A 27,999-nucleotide genomic window follows, 5' to 3' on the forward strand; every position below is an offset into this window, starting at 1 on the left:
TTGTTTTTACAGTAAATAACAAGATTCTATTACTAGTGATGCTTTGAAATTATCTTCCTTATCTGTAATTTGCTTTAACTATAGGTTCTGTAGAGCCCTCCTTTCTTTTAGATTCAAAAGCAAATAACTGAATTAAAGGGATTTTTAAAAAAAAGTTCCTGAAGTCTAAATCTCACTCTGCTGTGTAAACAGCCCTCTCTGCTACTCTCTCCGCCATGCAGCAGAACTCAGAATTCTACCCCAGCTCCCACAGAACTGTGTTCCGGCTCTGGTAACATACCCTCCTATGGTGTGTGGGCTACCTCCTGGCCTGCACCCCACACCCTGCACCTCTGAAGGAAAGCCAATGCCACAGTCATCGTATTGAGAACCCAAACCTAGAAACAACTGCCAATCCAGAGGCTTTGGATGTATGTTACTTCCCAGGCTAGCAAGTAATGAGAGATTTTAGGCTAAACTGGTGACCAAACTTTGTACATGTGTGTGCGCATGCATGCACGTATGTGTGTGTGCATGTGCATGCATGTATATAAATGTGTATGTGTTTGTGTGCATATGTGTAAATATGTGTGTACGTGTCTCTATGATTATGTGTATATGCGTACGTGTTCCTCCCTCAGCTGCTTTCCTCCAACCCCGCCCCCCATTCTGATTTTTTCTATGGTGACTTAATTCTCAGAAACTCTTTCCCCAGTGTTACGGTTTGAATATAAGGTGTCCCCCCAAAATCTCCTACACGAGCAGGCAAATTGATCAGATTGTGAGAGCTGTAACCTAATTAGTGTATTAATTATTTGATGGATTAAAATTTGAAAGGACAAATTGGGTGGTAACTATAGGCAGGTGGGATGAGACTGGAAGAGGTAGATCAGAGGGGGTGTGTCCTTGGGGATCCTATCTTGCCTCCCTGGGTCCTCCTAATCTGCTTCAGGGCCACCAGGAGAGGAGCAGAGAAGTCAAGCTCTTCTGCCATCATGTTCTGCCTCGCCTCAGGCCCCGGGCAACGCACCAGTCAACAGCTCTGAAACCATGAGCCAAAATAAACTTTTCCTCCTCTAAGTTGTTTTTTTCAGGTATTTTGGTAACAGTGACAAAAAGCTGACTATTGTACCCACATAAACACAAAAATTACCACTAGCAGCTGCCACTCAACAAACTTACAGGAAGGAAAAACTTCTTTCCAATAGATTACTGGGATGAGAGTACCGGTCAGTTTAAAAAACTGACCACTGCCAGGTGTAGTGGCACACACCTGTAATCCCAGTGGTTCAGGAGGCTGAGGCAGGAGGATCATGAGTTCAAAGCCAGCCTCAGGAAGTTAGCAAGACCCTAAAGCAACTCAGTAAAAAACCTGTCTCTAAATAAAATATAAAAAAGGGCTGATGATGTGGCTCAGTGTTTAAGCATTCCTGGGTTCAATCCCTAGTACCAAAAATACAAAATAAAAAAACTGACCATTGTGACTGTGGCTGGCCAAATTTATGTCACATGCCTATGCCTAAGAGAAAGTCAGTGGGGTCACCTCCTTTAACTACACAGGTTGAAAATGAGGCCAGGGTAACTGCCTAGAGAAAATCTGGGTGACTTGGTAAGAGAAGGCAGCAGACGTTCACCATTTTATGGTTCTCAGTGACCACTGATTCCCTCCTTCCTCGCAGGTACATGTTCACTGCTGATTATGTGCTATGCAAATTACCTGGTATCGGTAGTGTCTGGCCTGCACAAGACACTTCCTAAAATGAATTCTCTTCCACCTTAGTGCCACACAAGGGCTATCAGTGCTATCTGGTTCTCCTGGGCCACAGTGAGGCTATTCTGCCTTTATTTGAATGCCCGTTACATTCAGGAAATTTCTCTTCTCTTGTCCTCTGTGACTATCTTAATGTCAAATGCACACACTGCTGGAAACAAATGTGTTGGTCACTTTTGTTTGGGGGAGAGAAGAGTATAAAATCTTGCCACACAAGTTGCGCACAGCCAGAAGCACCCCAACAGAAATGACCCACTTTTCTGGATGTGAAAACACAACTGACCGCAGATTTCTGAACATACTAGTGCAAGCCCATGAGTGAGGATGTGGCTTTCTCTCCAAAACAAAGGCCCTGGTGGGTGACCCCTGCTGGTGGCTTTTTCCATATTTGGACGGAGACTCTTTCTTCTCTGGGAGACAAGGGGAGGATGAAAGAGATGATGGGACAGAAGAGAGGACAGGAAGAGAAACAAAGGAAGACCACACCACACTCCGCAGAGAAAGCTGTCCCGTGCACCACGGACCCAATGGTGGGAACGTCCTAGGGATCATTATTTGGGCTTGTCTCGAAAATGCTTATGGAAGGAGCAAAACAGTCTTCCCAGTCAACCCAAAGTACTTTATCCAGCCTCTCTTATCGCATACCAACCTGAGTCTGCGGAAGTTCTTGTCTGTCTCAGCTTTTCAGAAGAGCTTTCTTTTATGGATTTTCCATCCGGCCAATGTCTCTGCTCCTCGGTTGGGCAGATCCCACCACAGCATGCTTGGCCGGCAATCGCGGCGACTCACCCACAGCAGCTCCAACCTGGAGGGGCAGAAGCCAGAAGCCATCATGAGGACTCTTATTCACAAACTGCCCCTCTCTCTCAAGGGCACATAGTTGGCAGGACAGCCTCAAATACCTTCCAAATGTTTAAAATCATTAACGAACAGAGGCAACAGCGTAGGGTACCCTAAAGACACGTGCGGGCCACTCTGAGGGGAGGACTGGACTATTCAGTCATTATTGAAAAGGTTTGGCCACACAGTTATGCTCTGTTGGTGGAAAATTTAAAAGCCAGATGTTTTAATTAACCACGGAAAACACCAGCTACAACTAAAATTTCATGAACACACTGATCTGCCCCATGGAAAACCACAGGAATGTTCTGGCAAGGCTGAGTCGGAATTCTTGGGACACAGAGGCCTGGAGTCATTCCCCTTAGGAACTCAAACAGAAAATTAACTTTCTCAATATGTTTCAAAAAGTAAAATGAAACCCAGATTTGATCTCAATCAAACATGAAAACATTTCAGGACTTCAAAGGACACCACCAAAAGACAAAGTGGTGGAGACCATTAAAAAAAAAAATTCTAACGTGGTCCAGGATTTAGAATATATTTACAATGCAGTGTGGATGTTGTAACAGAAAATTTTACAGGCTAAATAATCCAAAGGGGAAACTAATGATCTTTCATTTCGAAACCAATACTCAACAAGTTGAATCGTAAATATTATCAGATGTATAATATATCTGGGAAAAGGAATCTCTTCACCACCCTGCTGCCAAACGTGTGGCCTTGCCCACACTGGATAGCTTCAGCTGGAGGAATCAGGGCATCCAGGAGTACACTGTTAAAATGACATGCTTGCTGGTGCTGCAGCCAGCAATGCTGACACAGAAACACAAATGAGAGAAAGGAATAGATTACAAGAGCTGATGGATTAAGAAATCTTCGTTTGTCAATTATAGTAATGGTTATGATGTTTACACATGCCAAATATTGAAAGCCTGTTCAAGAGGGAACAGGACAAATGTTATTTTCAGATACTGGTCCACAGTTCTATTTCTGTAAGTCAAAACAGTCCCTGTAATAAGCACGCCAAACATAATATTTCATTAATCTCTGCCTTTGTTTGAAACTTCAGTTTCAAAAACCCTCATGAAAGGAACACATCCAGAAAAAAGGAAAGATATCAAGTTTTATATTATATAACAGGGTCCCCATTTCATTCTGCAAACTGGGTATGTATCAACTAAGGACACCAAAGTGTGCAAAATTACATGTCTGGAAGCCACATGTATCTCCTTTTGGGTTCTTTCTAAATTTTCTACAATTAATATATATTGCTTGTACAACTGAGATTTTTAAATAAGGGCTTTTTTTTTTAAGAGTATGGAAATACAAAACAAAAACAGGATATCTATGCCATATTAGCCTCATCTGTAGGTTGCCTCTTGTTTGAATAATAAAAGCTAATAAATTAAGAAGCATGGTTTAACTTAAGTCAGTCCAGGGTCAGCATCATCAATTCAAAAATTCCAAAATCCAAAATGCTCCAAAATCTGAAACTTTGAGTGCCAACAAGACACACAAGTAGGAAATTCTATACTATGAAACTTTGTTTCATGCACAAAAATATTTAAAATATTATGTAAAATCATCTTCAGGCTATGTGTATAAGGTACATATGAAACAGACAAATCCTGCATTTAGACTCGGGTCCTTTCCCCAGCATGGCTGTTCATGAAGTTTTTTTTTTTTTTTTAATCAAAAAAAAAAAAATTCTAAAACACTTCTGACAACTCTGCAAAGTGACACTCAAAATATAGCTCTTAATTTAGAAGTTCAAACTCCAGTGTCCAGTTATTAAATTTATTTTAATAACTCAGGATTGAAAGTGAACACTTTGCCTAGAATTGTGGGAAAAAAAAATCTTTTTCTTTAGTTTTGCAAACTTGCCACAGAGATCACGTTGAAACCTATCGCTGGCAAGGCCATACAACTATCACCTAACTAAAAGAGCTCCCCCTGGGGTTACTTACTGGTTCCACAGGAGCAGGGCCCTTGGCCACACCCGCCTCCCTTCTGATCCTCTTAGCATCCCAAAATACACAAAGCACAGGGTAGCAGGGACCATGGCAATCTATCACTCCAAGAAGACCATGCCCAGAGAAGTAAAATGCTTTTTCCCTCAATCACATAGCCAGGAAGCAGGGGTGCGAGTCCAGATCACCTGCCTCCTCTCTGATAAGCTCTCCTTCCACCTAAACTTCTCAACATGCACCCTCGGAGATAGCATTTGTATGAATCACACACATACACACACATTAAATTCACTTCAGCAAAACCTGTAGAACAGAAAGAAATCTGTTCTACCAAAACTGAAATGCAGACAGGAAAAACAGTGAAAACCCAACCCCAGGCTAATAGACATGGCCCTGCCCAAAATGCATTCAACAAAAGAAACAATGGCTGCACTGTGCCTGGTAGCAGGTGTCCTCAACAGAAACTGCCTATCACGTCGAAAGTCCTACTACTGGTCCTGTTGATAGCAGCTCCATCCCCCTGCTCAGAGTGGGACAAAAGGTTTTCAACAAGATAAAACTATACCTGTGCCAAGCCACCTGCAAGAGACAGGAAAGGGTCACGCTAATCCATGAGAGTCACCTGACTTACAGCATCAAGTCCTGGCCTCTTACTTCTACAAAGGTGACCCAAGGGGAGGATGTCAGCAGTTTTGAAAATTCAGAAAACAAGTCACTAAAGAGTGAAAATAATCCTGATGCTTCACATCTTACGTTTTATACAATCTTAGAAAATGAGCAGAGTTTTGTTTTGTTTTTTTCCTTCATAATTTTTTTCTCTAAAACAGTGCTCACCTTCAGTTCTTTCTTACAGTGTCCAGGTCACACGAATCAGAAACCTAAGTCACAAAATGTGACTAAGCCTGAACAGCAAGGGAAGCAGAGGACAGATGGCAATGGCAAACTCAAACCCGCCTCTCCTCACTGTGCACCAGGACAACAAAGGCGGGTACAGCCGCATCAGGGATGATGGGATCCAGCTTTGTAACAGCCTGCACACTCACAATGGCTCTGTCCAGCCCCGGCTGAGGAGGCAGGCACCGGCTGCAAAGAGAAAAGGCTTTCTTTCCACCCCAAACCGCTCTTAAAGTCCCCGCCATATATTTCCATGCCTAGACCATGAAGGGCCCACAATACAAGCCGTGGTACGTCCCCTCCTGTGGCTCAGTTCCAACACTACAGGAGACTGTCCACAGCGGGCAAAAGGAATTCAATTCTTATTGAGACTTCACAACAAAATCAGAGCATTGTGAGTATTGTTCGGCCAACTCTTTAAAGTCATCCGTACGATAATGACTGTGAGTTCAAATTGAGCAGTCTGCTAGAATAAACTCTGACCTACCAACCCCACACTGGACGAAATCTTGCTGAAATCACCAAATTATCTTTCTCAATAAAAGGATAAATAGGAATGAGAATTAGCTTCATAGATTTTGAAATCTTTCATTACTCAGAACCTTGACTCCAGATCGTGGCTTTGGCAAGGAGTACACCCAGATATTGCTGCCGTTTGAGAACCTTACATGTTTGGCCAACATTTTCTATTATCATAGGGAAGGTTTCTGCTTCCTGAGCCTATTCCAGAAATATCCATTGGATCAATTCAACTCTGCTGGAATTTTTACATCAAAATGACCAGGCAAGGGCTGGGGATGTAGCTCAGTGGTAGAGCACTTACCCTGCATGAGCAAGAGCCTGGGTTCAATCCCCAGCCAATAAATGATAGATAGATAGATAGATAGATAGATAGATAGATAGATAGATAGATGGATGACCAGGCAAACAAGAATACTGTGGAGAATACTTCTCTCACAGCTATGAAATTTATTTTAATAACTTAGATTATACTATTGACAAATTTACATCTTCAAGCATTAAGAAGAAGAATATAAATTGCTTGAAAGAATGAGAGCTAGTTTTAAAAACATTTTCCCCCCTAAAAATCTATCAGCCTCTCATCACAAGTAACCGAAAAAGGACCACTGTGAATAACCCAAACCAGAACCTACAAAGTTTGTGGCTGAAGGTGAGGACAGCAGTTTGGGAAAACCTGCACATAGGACATTTTCCCGTCATACTCTCAAATAAAGAGGGTCTCAACTGTGCAGAGGGGAAAAACTAATGTTCATTAATATTCTAAAGGCCCTTCTAGAACAAGGGAGGAAGAAAGCAACAGATTCAGAGATTGTGGTTCCAGCTCTGCTACCTACGACCCAAGGCTTTCTGAGGTAGCTCACTTAGCCTTTTTTATCTTTGTCCCATCGAATGTCAAACTGGGAAGGCATCATCAGTCAACCCCATGGAAACCAACTAGGAACGATCAGAAAAACTACAGCCCACCATGCATCCATCCAACAAATATTAACTAAGAAAGTACCATGCTGCCTGCAATGGTACCGTGAATGAAGGAGTCACAGGTTCCTCCGGGCAGACCTGCACTGAGCGAGGCTGGATCTGTGCAGAGGCACAGGAGACCTGGGAACAGCAGGCAGCAACTTATCAGACCACCAGACAAACACCAGCGTCACCTTTGCAACAAGTCCATAAGATGGGTCCATCACTAGAGCTGGGATTGTGACTCAGTGGTAGAGTACTTGCCCAGCAGGTGTGAGGCACTGGGTTCGATTCTCAGCACCACATATAAATAAATAAAGGTCCATTAACATCTAAAAAATATATTTTTAAAAAAAGAAAAGTCATCACAGAAAAAAAAAATAGATGTGATTGTTCGTTTCAGTTATTTCACTGTTAGGTCATTCATTTAGTAGGTTTTTATGGAACAATCACTATGTGCCAGGTACCATTCTAAAAGCTGGAGATTTGGTGCTACACAAAGCTTTTGCCTAATGTAGCTGATATTTCAGTCATTCTTCATCCACATGAAATGTAAATTAGATGTACTAAATACACACAAGCAGCCATGCCACTTCTGTGGCAATATAATAGTGTAATTTTTTTAAAAAATCAAAGTCTCCATACACAAATCTTCAAGGAAAATGCAGTAAACATTTTACTTCTTATTTTAATCTCCAGGCCACATTTTACAATGTACCAAATAACTGCCCCTGTATGAAAGGCACTTGTAGATTTGAGGGATTACAGCCTGTGTGTGTCTTGGCATGGAGCAGCGCGCTCCCCACACTTTCCCCCCAAGGAAAAAGAACACATGCTGGAATCTGGCCAATAACAACCCCAGCTTTAACAAGGGGAATATCAGTTATTTTAGAAGCATTTCCTGCATTTTTCCAAAGAGTTAAAAAAAAAAAAAGTCTGAAGTATTTATTTTAAAAACTAAGCTCAAGTTCAATTTTAACATGCCAAATGTCTGTCTCAGCAAAGTTTCTATTTAAAAAAAAAAAAAAAAAGCTCTATTTAATTTTAAGAAGTCCTGAGAACCAGGCTGTCCAGGACATAATCCACCCTGCTGTCCCAAAACTCAATATGGGATGGAAGGAAAGGGGCTGGTGAAGGGTGAGAAAGAGAAAGAAAGGTATGGGATTGAGAGCCACATATTAATCTCTGGGACTAATAACTTAAACACACAACAGATACTCAGAGCTGGTGTTCCAAATGCATAGCAAGGAAGACAGTCAATACCCAAGTAAAAGTGACCCCAAATGCTACTCGAGTCCAGAGCAAGGGTTCTGAAACTGATATTTCCTACAAAAAAAAAAAAAAAATACAAAGCCAAGTTCTCTGACATAGCAGGCCTGGGGTAGCATCTGGGAATTTTTTTTAATTATTATTTTAATTGTCCCCAAATGATGCTGATGCACAGCCAAGGGAACCACTGCTTTACTGTATTTACTTACTGAAGAGGACTGGAATATTTTAATAACAGACAACTGTTTTGCTAAGTGTTTTCCATTAATCTTCACATTCATCCTGAGGCAGAAACTGTTATTTCTATGCTTGTTTTCAAGGAGAAATCTGAAGCGTAGAAAAGTTCAATAATCTGATTGGTGTTACATGGCTTTTAAATTAAAGACCTGATGCAAATACGTGACAACGAAACTCACCATTATATACAACCATAATGCACCAATAAAAAAATAGAAATAGAAAAAAAATTATTTTATTTTATATTAAAAAATAAAAAATTAAGTGCCTGAATTTTTTAAAAAATTTTTTAGTTGTCAATGTTTTAGTGTTTATTTTATTTATTGATACGTGGTGTTGAGAATTGAACCTGGTGCCTCACACATGCTAGGCAAGGGCTCTGCCACCGAGCCACAACCGCAGCCCAAGGGCCTGGATTTTTTTTTTCTTTTTTTTTTTAATGTTTTCTTAGTTGTAGATGGACACAATATCTTTATTTTATTTTTTTAATGTGGTGCTAAGGATCAAACCCAGTGCCCCACACATGCCAGGCAAGCGCTCAACCACTGAGCCACAACCCCAGCCCAAAGGCCCGGATTTTAATCCAGGTCTTAGCTGCCCCATATTTTCTTAACACTCTGATCTGGTGAACTTTAGGAAGCTATCATCTCTTTTCTACTGTATTCTAAGGATGTCACATGACTCCTCATCTTAACATATGACACACATTAAGGTTTTAAATACAGAATATAAATCCCCAAATTCAGTACTGTTTGATAACTTATAAGGATGTTGTGAAATCCTATATTAAACATAATCTATTTAGAGCATTGGGGAAGTACTTGGTCAGGTCTGCAGTTCTTCTGTGTACTTCAGGATGGGAGAGCCCTGGCATGAAGAGGGCTGTGGATCTGATCCCCAGCACTGAGGGCGGGGTGAGAATAAAAAGAGCAAGAGAGAAAATCAACTTAAGATCCATAAAAGGTATATTACTGCTATCAGGGATATAAATAGAGCTGCTTTATCAACTCTAGATGTTTACCTAGAAGGAAGCCGGACACGGTGAAGCCAGATTATTGGAAATTATTGCCAAGGCCAGCACCTTGTCACAACCCCGTGCTGGGAGTGTGACTCCTCTGTCTAGACTGTCCTACTACCACCATGACTACTCTGATATATCAATTTTAGCTTCAAGGCCCACCCCAATTGTTACCTGCTTCACGAAATCATCCCAAATGCCTTGCAGAAATAATTCTTGAAGGCTCTGTGATTTTCAGGACTTCTTACAAGGAAAGCCAGCTGTTTACTGCAGCAACACACATGCCTGATCTTAGGCAGTCTGCAACGTCTCACCTCCTCGCTCCCTGGAGGTCTGAGCTCTGATTCTCCTCCTCCTCTCAGAAAGCTCTTTCCAGACTCCATCTTGGGTTCCTTTCTACCTGACCACTAGATCATCAAGGTGTTTGAAAAGCTTCATGCCAACCCTCTTCATGCCTCATACACTCCTTCTGTAAGTGACTTCAACCACAACGCTGGACTCAGTTATCAAGTGTATTCTGATGGCTCCCATCTACCCGTTGGCACAGCACCCACTCTCTAATCAAACATCTATTGAAATATTCCAAAAAGATCCCAATGCAACGTCCTGTCTCCAGGCCGGACTTCTGTTGCCCCTGCTATGCGCTGCCTGCACCACGGCTCCGGGGCTCCTGTGCCCCCATGCTCTAACCCATGCGGCATCTGTCTCTACAGGCCCACTTCTTCCCATTTTCACACGGGTAATACTGAGATGTCTTATAAAAAGTGCTATCTTGAGAAAACTGGCAATATTTTTCTTAAAAATACTAAAGTAGAAAGTGGTCCTTTCGAATGACAGCATCTCAAAGAGTCAGCATGCAGCAGAGGTTATCTCAGTGTGTGTCCCCTTCCATTGCCCTGCGACAGCGCTGCCAACAGAACCCTCTTCCGTGATGAGAATGCTCCGTACCTGTGCTGTTCCATACAGCAGCCACTAGCCACATGTGCCTTGGAAAGTGCCTGGTATGGCAGAGGAACTAAGGTTTCGACTTTAATTTTAATGAATGAAATGTACCTCCATGTGTACTAGCTTCTTTGTGCACCGTCCTCTCTGCATCTGAGCCCTACCTCCTGGCATCACTTTCTTCTTCCTGAAATACATCGTTTAAGTTTCCTAGCTAATTTCCGATGTGGTAAAATGTTAAAATTTTTTCTGAAAGCATATTTTAGCTTTTTCTTGAATGACAGTTCTGCTGGCATACAATTTGTATTTTCTTTTAGTCTTCTTGTTGTTGTTTGGTTTTTGTTGTTGTTTTGTTTTGTCTTCTGCAGCTGGTAACTGTACTGAGGACTTCATGCATGCTCAGCAAGCACTCTACCCCTGAACTACAACCCCAGGCTGTAGTGCTTCTCTGTTCTGCCCATAAGTTACTTGAATTTAAGAAATGCTGGTCATTTACATCCTTCATAAACTCTCTCTGGAAATTATTCATAGATTAAATCTTTAAATATTACTGCCCTCCATTTGCTCTTATTATCTTCTGGGACCCCTGAGACCACCTCACTGTGGCCCTTACATCCTCCAACTACACTTGCATGTTTTGTTTTGGTTTTTTCCTCCCTTCTATGCTATGTTCTATTAATTTCTTCAAGCCTTTTTTCCAGTTCATTAATTCCCTCTTCAGTTGAATTCCTGCTCTAATTTATTAAGTTTTTAGTTTCCGTTGTTACAAACAGTTGTGTGTTTTGTATGTATGTTGGTTTGGTCTGGTGCTGGGGATTAAACCCAGGGCCCCACACACTCTGAGCCCAGGCTCTACCACGGAGCCACACCCCCAGTTCATGCCTCGTCAATTTTTATATCCCATGCTAGTGGCACTTATTTGATTTATTAAAATACTTCAAATATAGTATCAGATAATTCTAACATCTAAAGTCCTCTGGATTCTAAATTTATTGTTTTTCTTCCTCATTTCTGGTTTCTTGTTTTCTAGAAGGATTGAAGATCTTTGATTCTGAACTCATATTTGGTTAAACTGAGTAAGACACGTTCTTTCAAAAAGGATGAGCATTTGCTTCTGCCCAGAAGCCAAAGAACACCATCTCCTTGGAGCCACTCTGGCTCTTTTTACAGTTCCTAGTGGAACGCAGCTCTGCTACCTGCACCCACGGCTCAGTCTCCAAGCCCAGCGGTGACAGCAGCATTTGCTCTTGAGGCAACTTGTCTTTTGTGTTTATTTCTACCTAAAGCACCAGCTTCAGTCTTACCTTTCCCTGTGAGGGTTGGCTGATCTGAATGAAGTGGGAGACTCTGGAACTGTCTTAGTTCCTTTAATCCCAGAGGTACATTAAAAAGGTTTTACCCAGAATATAGTGGGGAAGTGTGTGATAGTATCTAGTCCACCATTCTGCTAGAAACATAAGCAATGACTAGTCTTGAACTAATTATCATTTCCCCCAAAACCTACTTTTCCTCCTTTGTGGCATAGTTTGCTATAGAGCACCATTTACTCTTGCCCAAATCTTCAACCCAAAATTGTTGGTTCCAATGACCTCCCCTCCTCTTGCTTCCCCTACTGCATGTGCAACGAGGCACTAGGTCCTAAGGTGTCGCTTGATCAAAAATGGATTTGTATTTATGCTTCCAATCCTGACACTGCTAGTGTAATTTTAATCATCAAGGTCAAGCAAAAATAAAAGAAGCAGATTTAAAGCCTGAATCAGGCAGTCTGCTAAATGAAGATGCTTCACATGAAGGAAGCTTAGACCACGGGGACGTGGAAGGACAGTCGAGTTACACGGGGATCTCAGAGGAGCTGGCATTTTGGCTGTCGGAAACATAATCACGTTTTCCAAGAGAGGGTTAATTTGAGTCAAACAAAATTATCCGTCATGATAAATTAGTGTTAACTTGAATTCTATTGGTTTTGTAGTCTTGTTTGAATTTGCTCTATAAATCTGTCATTGTTTTATAGTTATGTAAGAGCTAGAGGCATAAGGAGTTTATACCTAGTTTTATGTTGAGGCATATTTAAGCTACTTCACAATAAAAATATTTATCATGGTGGATTTGCAAGACATGTTTTCCTTTAAATAAAGAGGTCCATAAATTACTGAGATTTAAGGAACACTGGTCTTCATATACTTTGCCACCTTTGATGCATCCGTCATTCTCTCCGCAAATGAAGAGAGAGGAATGGAACACAATAGCACAAGCAAGAAGTCCCTGGCTAAGCTCCCATTTCTCCCCTTCTCCAGCTGCTGGAATTGGGTCCTCACTGCTTAGTCCTTAGAAGCAGCACACTCTGTTCCTTTTCTCTAATGGAGGTGGTTTCTAATAAGCTCCTACCATCACCCACTCACATTAGAATTTGTAAGTGACACACATGAACCTGACAACAGTACAACTAACGTGTCAAACAAAGGATAGTTCTTGCCTTAAGGAAGTCCATTTCCTGGCTGGATTCAATAACCAGGAATTTGGAGGAAGGTAGCATTGTTTTTTACTGAATGAGTACAAGAACTGCCAATCATTTCTTTTTAACTTTTTTTTTTTTTTTTTTTGGAGATGGGATCTCACTCAGTTGCCCAGGCTGGTCTCAAAACTTGTGATCTTCCTACCTCACCATCCTGAGCAGCTGGAATTACAGGCATATGGCATGGTGTCTCATTCTGACCTCGATTTTCTTATTCTTTATGGGCCTTCAACTTCCAGATAACTCATTTTATAAGTCTTGTTGCCAAGATGGAACCTCCTCTCTCCAATGTACTTTCCTGTGTGTTTCTCCTCCCACAGGGTCTCAATCAGAACCAGGAGGGAGGTCACAGAGCATCCAGACAGTCCCTTGCCAGACAGAGGGGGCACACTGGGGCTTGGGGTCACACAGATGACGGCAGGAACAGTACCCACTCTGTCAGGTCTTGGCAACCCCATCCAACTTGGTGAGCCATTTTAAATCACAAGTTTGAGCTAGACTAGAAATTAATGAGTTCAGTCATCAATAAACTTCATTTAAAAAAAAATAAATCTAGTCATGTAATTTGACATTTTGCTAATAATAATCAGAACATCTCTCGCTTATGAATCACCAAATAACATTTCAATAAAAAATTCATGAAAGTTTCTCAAATTCTAAAACTTAATTCTAAGATACTTAAATGGAAGTTGTTTTTTTTTTTTTTTTAAATCAGAGTATATTAACTACAAGTGGGGTGGGGGGGGGGTAAGACTAACTTCTGATTCAAAAAGAAAAACAGAATATTCTACTGATAATTTAAAAATAAGCTAGTAACCTCAGGTAACTCTTATTTCAGTAATTCTTTTTTTTTTTTTAGTATTTATTTTTCAATTGTAGGTGAACACAATATCTTTATTTTTATATGGTGCTGAGGACTGAACCCAGTGTCTCACGCATGGTAGGCGAGCGTGCTACCACTGAGCCATAACCCCAGCTCCTTCAGTAATTCTTGAATCCAGATTGGAGGCAGGACACAAGAGTACACATCTTTAACAAGCACAAGTGACTACAGTGCTGACCGTCCAAAGGCTACTTGATGGGAAACACTAGTCTCCTTCATGTTTTTAAAAATGAAAATAATTTTTATGCTTTTTCTACCTAGTCAAGAAAGTTTAAAAAAAAAAAGAGTAAGAGAAAATCCAAAAGCCACACTACCCAGACAGTCAGACAGACATGGCGTTACCCTTCGAGCATGTGGAAAAGTGGGTTCAATGGAAGAGCATTCCTAGACTCTGGCCTAATAAATTATGCTGAGAGCTGCTGCTGAGACTTTTTAAAACCAACTCAAAGCATAAATGGAACTATCACCCCATGAACAGGTGGAAATCAAGTCACAGACCAGGATAGTGTCAAAAAGTATCTGTTTAATTAGGAAGCGATTCCTGCCCCAGCTGGAAAACCATTCAACCACAGCAGCAAATCACAATCAATACCGAGCATCCTATTTCCCCTCTGCGGGTTTCCTCAGGGCATTTAGAACGGCTGAGTTGGAACTGGAACCCTGAGTGTTATAATTATAACTTTTATTGGAAAGCTCATCTTATATTTTCGTAGTTCTTAAATTGATAGAGATGGCTTTAGTTCTCACACTTTTTCAAAGAAAACTGAATTTTGGAAAATTATATACATTATCCATTTTAAACCAAGTCATGTTTGTAAGAAAAACCTTCTATTAGTACAGACAAGGAGGGAAAAAAAACAGAGAGGGAGTCATAGGAGGTGCAATTCGTTGAAAAAAAAAAAAAAAACCTAAAGTAAAGAAAGTCAGGACCCAAACACAGCTAAAAATATAGACTGTGACTTGATGGTTCGGATACTATTAATATAAAAGAAAAAAACTCCAAAAGGAAAATTCTTCAAAACGGAACTAGGAGACCTCCTGAGTACAGTGGGGAGGAGGATGTTTCCACCCGAGTCCAGCTCCATTCATTCACTCGTTTTTCTTTACTTCTTTCATTTTGAGACATTTAGCAGCGCTTTAATTTAGTCAAAAGAAAATCTTCATGCTACCCTACGGGAAAAAACTTCTATTTGCAAACTAACATCTGCGAAGTACACGATTTTCTGTCACAGACAGGGAGCAAGTCACTGTCGAAAGTTCATGGGCTTTGGATGTGAAGGAAATAAGTTCAAATCGCTCATTATCCATGTGCTCTTCATCAGTTAACTTTGTGAATGGGCTTCCTCCTCTAGAACACAGGAACCATCAGGTCCACCTTCCAGTGGAGTAGGGATTAGGAAGAAAGCATTTAACGAGTCAAGTGCTGTGGTGCACCCCTGGGATCCAGCAACTCGGGAGGCTGAGGCAGGAGGATCAAAAGTTCAAGAGCAGCCTCAGCAATTTAGTGAGACCAGGACTCAAAATAAAAAATAAAAAGGGTTGGGGGTATAATTCAGTGGTAAAGTGCCTCTAAAGTCAATCCCCAGTACCACAAGAAAGGTAGAAAGGAAGGAAGGAAGGAGGGAGAGAAGGAAGAAAAGAAATGAGAAAATAAAAGCACTAACACAGTGACCACAGAACAAGAGGCCCCTCGTAGTTTTCACATCTGCTGCATTTACATGAGGGCAGCATCATTTTCTGGTGAGGATGGGAATGTCTAGAGCAACCTTTCCCTGACTATGCCCCACTCTGTTCCAGGCTACAGGACGCTCCACAAGAGAGCCTTCCCCCAGCTATCTGCTGCCAGCTTGCTGCAGCCCCAGGCTTGTGGGATGCTGTGTCCTGTTCTCTCCCGAGATGAAATGAGAGCCCTTCTCCTTGGTCTTTCCAAAAGGGAAATACATTTGATCTATCCTGGAGCTATAGCAAAAAAAGCCGAAGAAATTACCCCCAATCTTCACCCTAGAGCAAGCGAATCTCGGTTTACCCACAGGGGGAGAGTGAATGGCTAACAGGAGAGGTAGGGCTGTAAACTGGCCCGCCATCCTCAGGACCCACCAGTGCACACAACTGCCCTGGGCAAGCGTCCTAAAATCTGGATTGGGCTAAGGTGTGCCCAGAAACAATGCAGAGTCAGTGCAGAAGGAAACTGCCAGTTTCTACCAGATTCCCAAGGCCCTTATATAAGAGCAACAGACTCCAAAACCCATTTCCAAGGTTGTCCTCCCTGTCATTAAAACAGGTGGAACAAGAGCATCAACTCTGGAGCCACGCTGCCTGGGTTCAAAGCCTGGCTCCATCCTATCCTGTGACCTTGGATACATGCTACAGGAAGGGCATTATGATACCACTTAACCATTAGGGCTGTTTTGAGAAATGAAAGAGTTAGCATATGTAAAAGCATCTGAATTAGTTATTACCGATACTAATAAGCATTATATCACTTCTTATTAATGAGACACAGGTGGCAAGAGCATACTCTCTACTGCTCAGAAAGGGACTCCAGTATCCTTAAGTGGCTACACCCAAATCAAAATTCTAACAAAGTTCTATCGAATACTGTCCATGCATTAAGAAGTCATTCAGGTTGTTGAAAGCAGTGTCCCTAAACCAGAGTGGCATCAGACATCTGGGGAGATTCTCCTTAGATCCATGTCTAAGCAGCAGGTTCTAGTTCGCAAGCCAGAATGTGCATTTTGACACAGTGGTGTCACTCTAATGCCCATCTAAAGGAGAAAAACTGAAATCAAGTCCCAACTCCATAAGATGAGCATTTCTAGAAGGATGGGGATCATTGACAGGCATTTAAAAGGTCTCACTGCCCACCCAAAAAATGCCTGTCTGGCCCCGTAAGGTCCACCAAATGCCGCAGTCTGGATGTGCACAAAATAACTGAGCCGCCACACAGCCTTGTAGGTTCAAAACAGGAACTCCTTTATTCTCCGCACTCCTGCGAACGCCAGGCACAGCACAGGGCCTTCTCCCGGGACACACCACACACAACCGGAAATCCCTCTTCATGAAATCCCTCCTCCGGCACTTCCCCAACCAATGCGAACTCCCCAGGAATCCCGGTAAGAACTCCAAAGTAGCATGAGAACTCCAAAGTAGCAGGCCTAGGTGGACAGCAGGTGTCTAATATACAATTGAATACACAGCTTAACATAACCATCATCATCATCTCAATGGCTGGCTGGAGTCACCTCTCAACCACTCTGGCAAAAATGCCATGCATCATCCTGACTCGGCTGTGGCCCTCAACACCCCTTGAAATTCCCTTGGCAGAAGCTTTCTACAGCATAAACCACAGCTACTATAAACCAGAAAAGGAACCAGCATTGACGGAGCATCCTCAACATGACAGACCTTCATATATGTCCTGGTCCCCACAGTCACCCCTTGGCCCAATTCCTGTACAAAAGAAGAAGCTGAGGAGCAGGGAGACTCTCCAGCAGAGCCACAGCTCCATCCGGCTGTGTCTGCCCACTGCATACTCCCTGGACAAGCTCCAGAGCAAGGACAATGAACCACCCACTCCCCCCACCCCCCAGACCCTCTCAGGGTGCTAGACCATGGTCAAAGCTTAAGTTAAAGGTGTCAGAAGGAGACCTTCACTCCCCTCCCTGCCTCCTCCAAGAGAGAATTTTTGGGTAAATCTCACTCACCAAGTCTTAATGCTACATCTCTTCAACAGTACTACATGAGTCTTAAATCAATTTCTCTCTCTCTCCCCCCTCTCGCCCCCCAGCAAAATAAGAGAAAGAAATAGATAAATTCATAGAAACAGGTAAAAATAGAGAATCTACCTCAAAAAGATACTTTTCTATGAAGCTCAAATAAACTACACCACACACATTCATATTACCCAAGATTTACTCAACTTCATTAGTGCCAAGAGCACATCATCTCCCAACCCCTTAGAGATGGGTATTATCCTTCCCATTTTTCAGATGAGAAAGCTGAAGTCAAAAAACGGTAAAACTAACTTGTAAATGTTAAAACTAACTAACTTGACCTACCATTTGCATATGGAAATACAGAATTCAATCTAGCCTTCTCAACTCCGAAGCCCCGCTATTTAACCTATAGAGTCTCCCAGAGAAATTACTTTGCCCCTTATTAGAAAATTTTCATGAGCTGTAAAGAGTCTCAATGCTGGCAGAAAAAAAGGGATGAGGATACCTTATGAACTGGAGTCTGATCCCTAGAACAAATAAAGAAGCTTATAAACTTATTTTCAGATGGATGAATAGAAAATAAACAGAAGCATCCCAGGAAAATGAAGGCAATCAAGACATAAAATCAAGGAGGAAAGCAACAGGCTTAAGGACAGAGTGAAAGGAACAAAAATCACAGGATGCAGCTTTGTGGGTGGCTGAGAAATAATACAATTGTGAAGCTTCACGAATAGAAAACAAGGCCAGCGAGGTGAATCAGAAAGACTAAAACAATGACCCAGGTCAAGTGCGCTGATTGCAAGGAGCGGGTGGGGGCTCACAGGTGCTGCCGGCCTGGACCAGGAGCTCAAGGGCCTGGGATCACTAGGTCCTAGAGAGGAAATGACAGCGGCCCCTGCGCCTATTAAAGGATTAGTCAGAGCGCTGAGGAACACCAGGCATGTTCCCATTTCCCCTCCCTGCAGATGCAAGAGCATTGCCAGGCACTCCTTCTTAATGGAAGGGAGACTCTGTCAATATTGGACAGATCAGACAGAGAATTTTCCTCCGCAGACTGCACCCTAGGCAGCAATCAGGGTGCCAAGAAGACTTCAGGAAGCTGAAATGACCTGCACTCAGGAGACCTGAACTCCAGATGTGGCTGCATCCCTAATGCCCTGGCTGGACAAATCCCTCACCAATTCAAGAGAAGGCCAAAGAGATGGCCTCTAAACGCTATCCTGTGGTAACTGACACTCTTTCCTGTTCACCCCTGCCCTATTCTCATAACCCATGGACTGTGGGAGCCCTCCCACATGCACGCACTCCAATCAGAGAGCAAAAGGAAGGGAGGAACTGAAGATGATAGACGCACTTAAACCTTGACAAGCCTCACAAGAACTAGAAACCCAAAATATAATTAAACTAAGAGTCAATGGATAATTATACCTAGCATTTACTGAGCTACTACTATGTGCCAGATACTGCCTGAAGCAACCTGAAAAGGAGAAGGTAGGTGAAGGAAGTAAACCAAATAGTACAGCCTGTGGTCACGCTGGGATTTGCACCAGAGTCTGAGCGTGGAATCACTCACTATAGGTGAAATGGTAACTATGGAGACAAGACCCCCAACTAATGACAACATGATGCCTCCTTGCTTTTGACTGAAATGATACCAACTCCAGCGGATATGTTCTACAGAATGATGCCAGTTTCCCAGGGGCTTATAACTCCTCTGATCCGATAAACACACAGCTTGAACGAAACCATGCTTCACAGACATGGCTTCCCGATTCTGAAATCTCTCTCCCTGAGCCCACATCCCAAGTCTTTCTCAGAAGTCCAGTTCTCCAGGCAACCATTTACGTGCAGACCCCACCCAACCATCTCCTCATTTACTCAGGAGAGTCAGGGAGGCCCAGAAATGTTGAAGGAGGGCCTCCGAGTCAGACATGTAAGCAGACAGCACCAAGGAGAGGACCTGAGCCTCCCCAATTCCAGTGTCAAGTTTTCATATTTTTTTAAAACAAGATCCATGTTCCATCCCTTATTTCATGTTCTACATTTTATTACAGAAATTTCCTAACACAGGCAGAAGTAGTGAAAAATGAATGCGTCCCCATTCACCCATCATCCAGCTTCACCAACTATCAACTTGTCTCATCTCCACACCCACCTGCTCTCTCTGCCCCCACTCCCACCAGGCTGAAGTGAATCCTGGATATTACATCCCATCAGCCACAACTACTTCCACATACAGCTCTGCGTTAGACAGCTCTCTGTCACTGTAACAAAATATCTACGAAAGTCAACACAGAGAAAAGGTTTATTTGGGCTCACAGTTTTGGATGTTTCAGTCCATGACTGGGTGGCCCCATTGTTTTTGGACCTGTGCCAAGCCGGCACATTTTGGCAGGAGCACACGGAGGAACAAAACTACTCCCTTGTCGCCAAAAAACAAAGAAAACAAGGAGGCGGATGGGGAAGTCTCACAATTTCTTTGAAGGGCATACACCCAATGAATTAAGATCCCCCATAAGTCCAGCTTCTTCAAGTTTCCACCACATTTCAATATCCTATCCCCACCTTTGGGGACCAAGTCTTTAACATATGGGCCTTTGGGGACACTCAGGATCCAAACTGAGCTGGAGCAGTGGCATATGCCTGCAGTCCCAGCTACTCAGGAGACTGGGTTGAGAAGGAGTTCAAGTCCAGCCTGGGCAATATAGCAACATTGCAAAAAATAAAGATCCAAACTACAGTGAGTTCTTAAACAGAGGTTATTTTTAATAAGGATATTTTAAAGCATAATCACAAAAGTATTCTACCTATAAAAATGAGCAATAATTTTAAAACATGAATTATCTCTACTCAAATTTCTTCCTCTTTTTTTTCTTTTAACCGTTTGCTGAATCAGTATCCATATAAAGTCTATATATCACAACTGGTTAATATTCTTCTTAAATTGTTTTTAATCTCTAGGTTCCCTTTTCCATCTGATGCTCTCTTGTCAATTTATTCATTGACAAAATTAGGTCAATTGCCTAAGGATTTTCCACAGTCTGGATACTGCTGAGCTTTATTTTTATCTTCCCACAATGCTCTCTGCATTGTACCTTGCAGAAAGGAACTGTGCTTAGGCTTGTACTCTTTCTTGCTGTGTCTGTCTGTCTGTCTGTCTATCTCTCACACGCGCATACACACCCTTAAAAAACTAAGTAATAGGGGCTGGAGTTGTGGCTCAGTGGTAGAGCACTTGCCTAGCATGGGTGAGGCACTGGGTTCGATCATCAGCACCACATAAAGAAAAATAAATAAAGGTACTGTGTCCATCCACAATTAATATTTTTTTAAAAAAGCAGCAGCAATAAATTCAATTAAATGGACATCTTCTGAGCACCAATAAAGGCAAGATTCATAGTATGCCAAGATGAAAGAAAACGATCTGTAGATAAGAAACACCAAGGGGCACCTAAGTTAGACTTAGAAAAGGATGGTCTTTACCCACATGGAGCGAATGCAGTGCGACATAGAGGACAGCTTGGCAAGGTTAACAAGGTGGGAACACGGAAACATTTCTGGCACATTTAACAACTGACAGCAGCACCAGGGAATAAAAGATTTTGTGGAAAAAAAAAGTACAGTAAGAAAAGGCTGAATCTCTGCTGAGGGATCTGAGAACCATCAAGCATTGTATGACGAGGGGAAGAAGAAGAGATCTGTATTCCAGAGAGTCAGCAGAAACCCTGGAAATGCCCAAAAACCAAATGCCAAATGTTTTCTCTGATTTAAGGATGCTGACTCATAATGGGGTTTGGGGCGGGGGACACAGGAGGATTAGATGAACTCTAGAGAGGGCAAAAAGGAGGGAGGGGACGGGGTATGGGGGTAGGAAAAACGGTGGAATGAGATGGACATCATTACCCTAGGTACATGTATGAAGGCAGGAAGGATGGGACTTTATTTTGTGTCCAACCAGAGATGTTAAAAATTGTGCTCTATATGTAAAATATGAATTGTAATGATTCTGCTGTCATATATAAGAAATTTAAATTAAAAAAAAAATAATAAAGAAACCCTGGAAATGTATTAGAGGTGGGGAAGCCAGTTTGGATTTCGATAATCAAGTTGATGGGGTCCTGAACTAGGCCAATGGGAATGACCAAAGGGAGAAGGAGACGAGTTGCTTTGTCAACTGAGTACCTGGAACCAGAAGGCAGGAAGAGTAAAAGATACGGAAAGCTGATTTTTAGCTGTAAGAGAAAAGAGATGATTTTTCTTGAAGATTAGGTCAAAGTATCCCACAGTACATGGCTTCACTGTGTGTCCTCAAAGCTCACGGGTTGCAAAATGACCCCAATAAAACAGTGTTGGGAGGTGGGGCCTAACAGCAGTAATTAGGTCATGAGGGCCTGACCTCTTCAGTGAATTAACATCACTGTCTCAGGGGGGCACAGTTATCGTGAAAGTGGGCTCGTTATAAAAGTGAATCTGGCCCACTTAGTCTCATCTCGCTTGCCTTTCCTCCTGCTGCCATAGGCTGACATGGCTCAGAGGTCCTCATCAGAGCCCTTGTGTTCTTGGGACTTCCCAGCCCTCAGAATTGTGAGTCAAATAAATTTCTGTTTGTTATAAATTACCCAGTCTCTGGTATTCCAGTATGACAATACAAAGTGAACTAAGAGAGCACCTCAAAAAATAAACACACATTTTGGAAGATGAAATCATCAGATGACAATTTTCACTTTAAACTAAATATGGCAGATCTTGGAGAGCATGAGAACAATCCACTTTTTAAATACAGTCTAAGTCTTATTTTGATTTTCCTGAGGCCTTCTATACTACTGTTATGAGTTTAAGACCAAAATATATTTTCCAGGCAGGAAATGTATGTAGGGATGTGGGTTCAATCCTCAGCTCAGCCAAAAGAAAAAGAAAAAAAAATGTATATTTTCCACTTTAATTCTATTTCAAAAACATAAAAGAAATTCAAGTCTTAAAAAATAGGAGACCACTGCTATTCCCACTATCCTCCAAGACCTCAAGTATCACACTTGCATGGCCTTGTATGAAATCCACATCAAATATAAATATTCCCTAGTATTTCAATCTCAACTGCAAAGAAAAGGTAAGTCTTCCAGATTCATATCTGGATGAAATGTCAGATGGGTTTTCATCACAATTTCTATCTCTAATTTAACCCCAGTTTTGAGTGTGCACACACACCGTGGTCAGGAGCTTAGGGCTATAAATTTCCAAGACACTGACTGACTGACACAGGGCATGAAAGAAGATAGCAAGACACATAATCTCCTTTTATCTAATTAGGAGACCACAGTAGTCTGCCTCCGCACAGCACAAATCCAATTAAAGTGTTTAACAGATACATTCTGTGCTAAGTCCCCTGAAAAACTGAAGCAAACAGAAACCCTACAGTTTAGGTGCCTGAAAAAGTGAGATAATATCACTTCCCCTAAATGTTAACTTTTAAGTAACCAAAACAGCTATTTTATCCTCTGCATTTCAAATTCTCTATCACACTAGCTTTAACAGATGCACAAAGAGTAAATTCCACATGTTTTTAGAACCAGCAGAAGGTTACAACTTAGAAGCGGATTCTTTTAACTTACGAATATTCCAAGCAATCTCTTAAAACGTGACTTCTTTAAAGGACTAGATGAAATCCAAACAGTCATGTCAAGGCGAACATAATGCCTATCTTCTAGGATTAAATCTAGTCCTTAAATTTCCTCTTTCACTTCTATTTTACAAAGGCTTTTGTGGATATATCTTCCCTTTTGTGGATATATTTTCAGAAGGTTTCACCATCATTATAATAAACCACTTCCCTAAGGCCCTGAATCTCTTAACACTTGCCTAATGAAAAATAAATAAATTTTAAACATTTTTTACTTGTTTAAGATGTCTACAAGACACTCCTGTAAAGGAGACAGTTGGGAGATTCAAGATCAAAAGTACCCCCTGTGTGCTATTCTTAGCTGTGTTAGCTGGGCAAACCACTCATCTGTTTTAGCACAACAGCGTGTTATAAGGACTGTCAGGGATGTTACAAGGCCTATCTTTGCTTCTGCAGTTCTCCAACAGAACCTGTGTGTCCCACAACCCAATCCCATTCTGACACCAGCCACCCACAGCGAGAGTCATAGGCTACAGGCACTCAGTTCCACGAGACTGCCTTCTTTCAGATGCCAGTCCCTAAATTATATTCCCTTCTGTCTGACGTGGCTGCAAATTGGGGTTTCCACATAATATCCCTCCAGGCTGAGTAATTCACTAGAATGGCTCACAGAACTCAGGAAAGCACTTTACTTAGTCTGTTGCTTTGTCCTAAAGGATACAACCAGGAACAGAAAAACGTACACCAGGAACAGAAAAACGTATAGCGGGAGGGGTGTGACCAGAGCTTCCAGGCCCTACTAACCCGCGAGCCCTCCAGACCCCGTTGTCCAGAGGCATTATATGGAAGTTCCATCATGTAAGCACGACTGATTAGATCATCAGACTCCTTTCCTCTCCTGAGGTCCTGGCCACTCAGGAAATTCTGAGGATTTCAGCAGCTCTATGCTAGGAACCTAAGGCAAAGACCAAACGTTTACCTTCTGTTATACCACAGACTAAATGTGATGGCAGCTGTTAGTAATGAAGGTGCCTCCCTAGTACCACAGGGCAGTGAAAGTGAGGCTGCCCGACCCCCACCCTCACCCCCAGGACCAAGTTCCATCTAACAGAGATCCAAGAAATGGAATACAATCTAAATAAGAGACAAGGCCATTCTTCTTCATCTCCCTGACCAGCTCCAAGTTCATCCAAAGAGTATAAGGCTCGACCTTTGGAACGATAGCTAAAAAAAAAACTCTTTTTGCCACATGGAGGAGCACAGTGAATAAACACCGGCAGGATAGCCCAGTGCCAAAGCAGTGCTTCTCAAGAGTCTGCGATAAGGTTAGGACAGAATTGAGAAAAGCCTAGATAAGCTAAGTGGCGCACACCTGTAATCCCAGCAACTTGGGAGGCAGAGGATGACAATTTCAAGGCCAGCCTCAACAATTTAATGAGACCTTCAGCCACTTGGTAAGGCTGTTTCAAATTAAAAAATCAAAAGGGCTGGGATGTATCTCAGTGGTAAAGCACCCCTGTGTTCAATCCCAGTACCCAAAAGAAATGAAAGATATCCTGGGCCTATATAGTACTGTCCCTCTTATCCACAGGGAACACAGGGGGGTATCTTCCAAACCCCCAGGGGATGCCCAAAAGTACTGAACTCTCTATATTTTATTTATATATTATTTTTTTCCTATAATATACATACCCGTGATAAAGTCTCACCTTTTCACTTAAAGGAAACACTGTATAGGTTCTCCTTAGCATCTGAATTGCATCATTCCGCTCATACATTGGGGCCATTTTTAAGTAAAATAAGATTATTTGAACAAAAGCAGTGCCATATGGCAACATCAGTCGATGTGATAACAAAAAGGCTACTAAGTGACTAACGAGTGACTAGCATATACAGTGTGGAGGCATTAGATAAAGAGATGATTCACATCCTGGGCAGGACCAAAGGCAACTGCCCACGATTTTTTCTCACCACTCATAACAATATAAAATTTTAAATGTATGCATTGTTTGTTTCTGTAATTTTCCAATTAATATTTTCACATCTTGGAAATAAAACTGCAGGTAGTGATTTCATTTTCCTAAGTTGTTGTCAAAGCTCTGCATAATCAAGCTTCCAAAAAGGAGAACTGGAAAAATGACGATTCAGAGGTGGGAAAGAAACACGAGTTATTTCAAAGCAGATATAACTACTGTGTCTGTCTTTTTAAATTTTGTTTTGCTAATACTTCATTTCTATTATAGTTTATAAAAGTATGGATCTGCATTGGTTTAGAAATTGAGAAAAAATAAAGCTCCTTCCCTCAGCTTATGCAGCACCAGCCTAAAACTCTGGTGAGAAATTGAACCCACACCCTGATCAAACCTAAACTGAACTCCTAATTTCTACTGTCTAGTGTGGTGAGCCAGGAGATCCCCTTTGTTATTCAAGGCTGCTGGAGTTGACACTTAAAACCAAAACTTATCTCTCTGATAGAGGAAATGAATATGAGGCCAAAATAAGGGACAAAGATAGAGGTCAGGTACAGCTCAGGCCAAGGTACAGAGAAATCCAAGCATCACATGTAACTCTTCGTGAAACAGAAGAAACAAAATCCACTCAAAGATGTCTCATCCGGTGGAGGCTTCCCGCAGCCCCACAATCAAATGGCCGAGGACTCCTTGCTTTAAACCCTGCCACCCATCTAAGAAATGGCCACGTTTGAGCCAAACGAATTATCTACAAGCAAATGTCACACGGTGGGTAGTGATTTCATTTTCCTAAGTTGTTGTCAAAGCTCTGCATAATCAAGCTTCCAAAAAGGAGAACTGGAAAAATGACGATTCAGAGGTGGGAAAGAAACATGAGTTATTTCAAAGCAGCAGCTTTGTGTGCACAGAGCTTTCTCCAAAAGGCCTTCGCCGAACACTCTCCAAACTGTGATCATTTCAACTACTGCCTTTCACTGTATTTATGCTAGAATTTGGGTGATTTATTTTTATACTGTTTTACTAGGGTGTATTCCAAAAAGAAAATATTAATGTAGGTCGAAAAACAAAGATAAGAACTAGAAATAGGCAGAGTGAGGAAAGAATGAAGAATGAACTTTGTTAAGAAAAAAATGTTGATAGGTTTTATATGTTTTAGTATCCTAAGCCAGTCCTGAGACAAAATGAGTTTGCTTTGAATGAAAATTCCACTCATAATAGGTGGGATAAGTCATGGGGAGAAATGCCTACCCTAAGTTACCAGTTCAAGATCAGGGAACTTCCAAATCTCCTAGCAAGATGGCACCACCTCACATCAGTGAGATGGGCAAAGTCTTGCAAAGACTTTCTAGCTGGGGCCCAGGGACACTTTTCCCTAGGGTCTGTCTGCAATGTGGAAACTTTCCCTGGTCCCATCTTTATGAGAATTTTGACAATGAATACATAATAAAAGAAGCATTATCCTCTACCATTCAGACGCCAGTCTTACGTGGCTGTGTGGCCTCAACTCCTGACTTTCCATTTATACGTATACTGGCACAGGGACTGCTTAAAATAAGGGCCACTCTTGCTTTTATCTCCCTCAAGCTCTGGTGGCCCCAGACTGAGTCTCAGAGGTCAATATGACCTCAGGTGTGAGGAATTTGAGCTTAGGTAACTATCTTCTACCCACTGGGAAGGAAGAATGAGTCAACTATGTTTAAAGACAGAAGGACTGACCTGCTCTGAGAAGCACGAAGTATCACTTCTACAATATTCAGTAATAAATACGGAACAAACTACAAGAGAGTTCATAACGAGGGGCCTTCTACAAAACAATGGGCCCAGGGCTGGGGTTGTGGCTCAGTGGTGGAGCACTTGCCTAGCACATGTGAGGCCCTGGGTTCAATCCTCAGCAGCACATAAAAATAAATAAATAAAGTAAAGGTATTGTGTCCATCTACAACTAAAAAAAAAAAAAAAAAAAAAAAAAAAAAAATTGCTGCACAATTCAGGAGCCTCAGACTACGAGAAAGGAAGGAGGAAGCATCATTTTCCCTGAAGGGAGATCAGGGAACCAAGAAAAGGCAAAGGGAAGTCCTGGATGGGATCCTAGACCAGAAAAAGAACATTAATGGTACATCACCTGGCACAATTTAAAGACAGTCTATAGATGTTACTATTATACCAATGTTTAATGCCTGTTCAATGATTATGTTAACATTTAGAAAATCTGGGTGAAAAATACAGAAGAATTCCTTGTACTTGTTTTTTTCATTTCTTTTCTTGAAAACCTAAAATCATTTCAAACTAAGAAGTCAAAAATAATTAAAAAAAAAAAAAGTTTTAAAGACAGGGGAGATGTATGGGCTAAAAAATATGAAGCCCACTTAGAGTGTGCAACAAGGTCCAACCAACTGACCATCCAGTCTCCTCGGCAGGACTGCAGAGCTGGCCACGTGAAGACTTCACCAGCTCCTCAGGTCAGGTTCCCTTCCGGCTTCGTGGGTAGGTTTGCCTCGAGAACTCAGGTTGGTGCCCTTCTCAGCTCTCATCTTCACTTTAACATTACCTGGCCTTTTAGTTCACACGAGTCCCTTGTGATGTAGATTAACAAGAACCTAAGTCCCAGTGTCCAGTCACTTAACAGACATGATAAGAGAAGTACTGGCTTTTCCAGGCTATCAGTGCTGAGAGCAGACCCTGGACTGTGGAGGTAAAAGCTATCTGCCCAGTGTGCCCTTGCCAAAGACCATTTGGCAAGACTGGAACACCCATATATTGTTTTCTTCCATGGCTTCTTGCAAAGATAATAGAAGACATCATCAAATAATAAATAAAATAAAACAGTAAAAAACTTAAATCAATGTACAGTCTCCTTGGAAAGCAGAAAACAGTGTAATGGCAAACTCTGAGCCATGTGAAA

The 27,999-nt window shown here is 41.8% G+C and overlaps 1 protein-coding gene across 9 annotated transcripts in view; it reads right to left on the reverse strand.

The window, feature by feature from the left end:
* Apbb2 (amyloid beta precursor protein binding family B member 2) overlaps nucleotides 1-27,999 on the reverse strand; it is a 331,462-nt gene that overhangs the window by 261,787 nt on the left and 41,676 nt on the right. For 8 of the 9 annotated variants that reach the window (XM_077110214.1, XM_076865348.2, XM_077110217.1 and 5 more), the window contains exon 2: nucleotides 2,400-2,555. The gene's annotated coding sequence lies outside the window, so the exon portion shown is untranslated. Of the gene's footprint in view, nucleotides 1-2,399; nucleotides 2,556-27,999 lie in introns of those variants that run through there. The other variant, XM_076865351.2, reaches the window with a different exon arrangement.

This window comes from Callospermophilus lateralis, chromosome 8, assembly GCF_048772815.1.
Source record: "Callospermophilus lateralis isolate mCalLat2 chromosome 8, mCalLat2.hap1, whole genome shotgun sequence".
Classification (NCBI taxonomy): Eukaryota; Metazoa; Chordata; class Mammalia; order Rodentia; family Sciuridae; genus Callospermophilus; species Callospermophilus lateralis.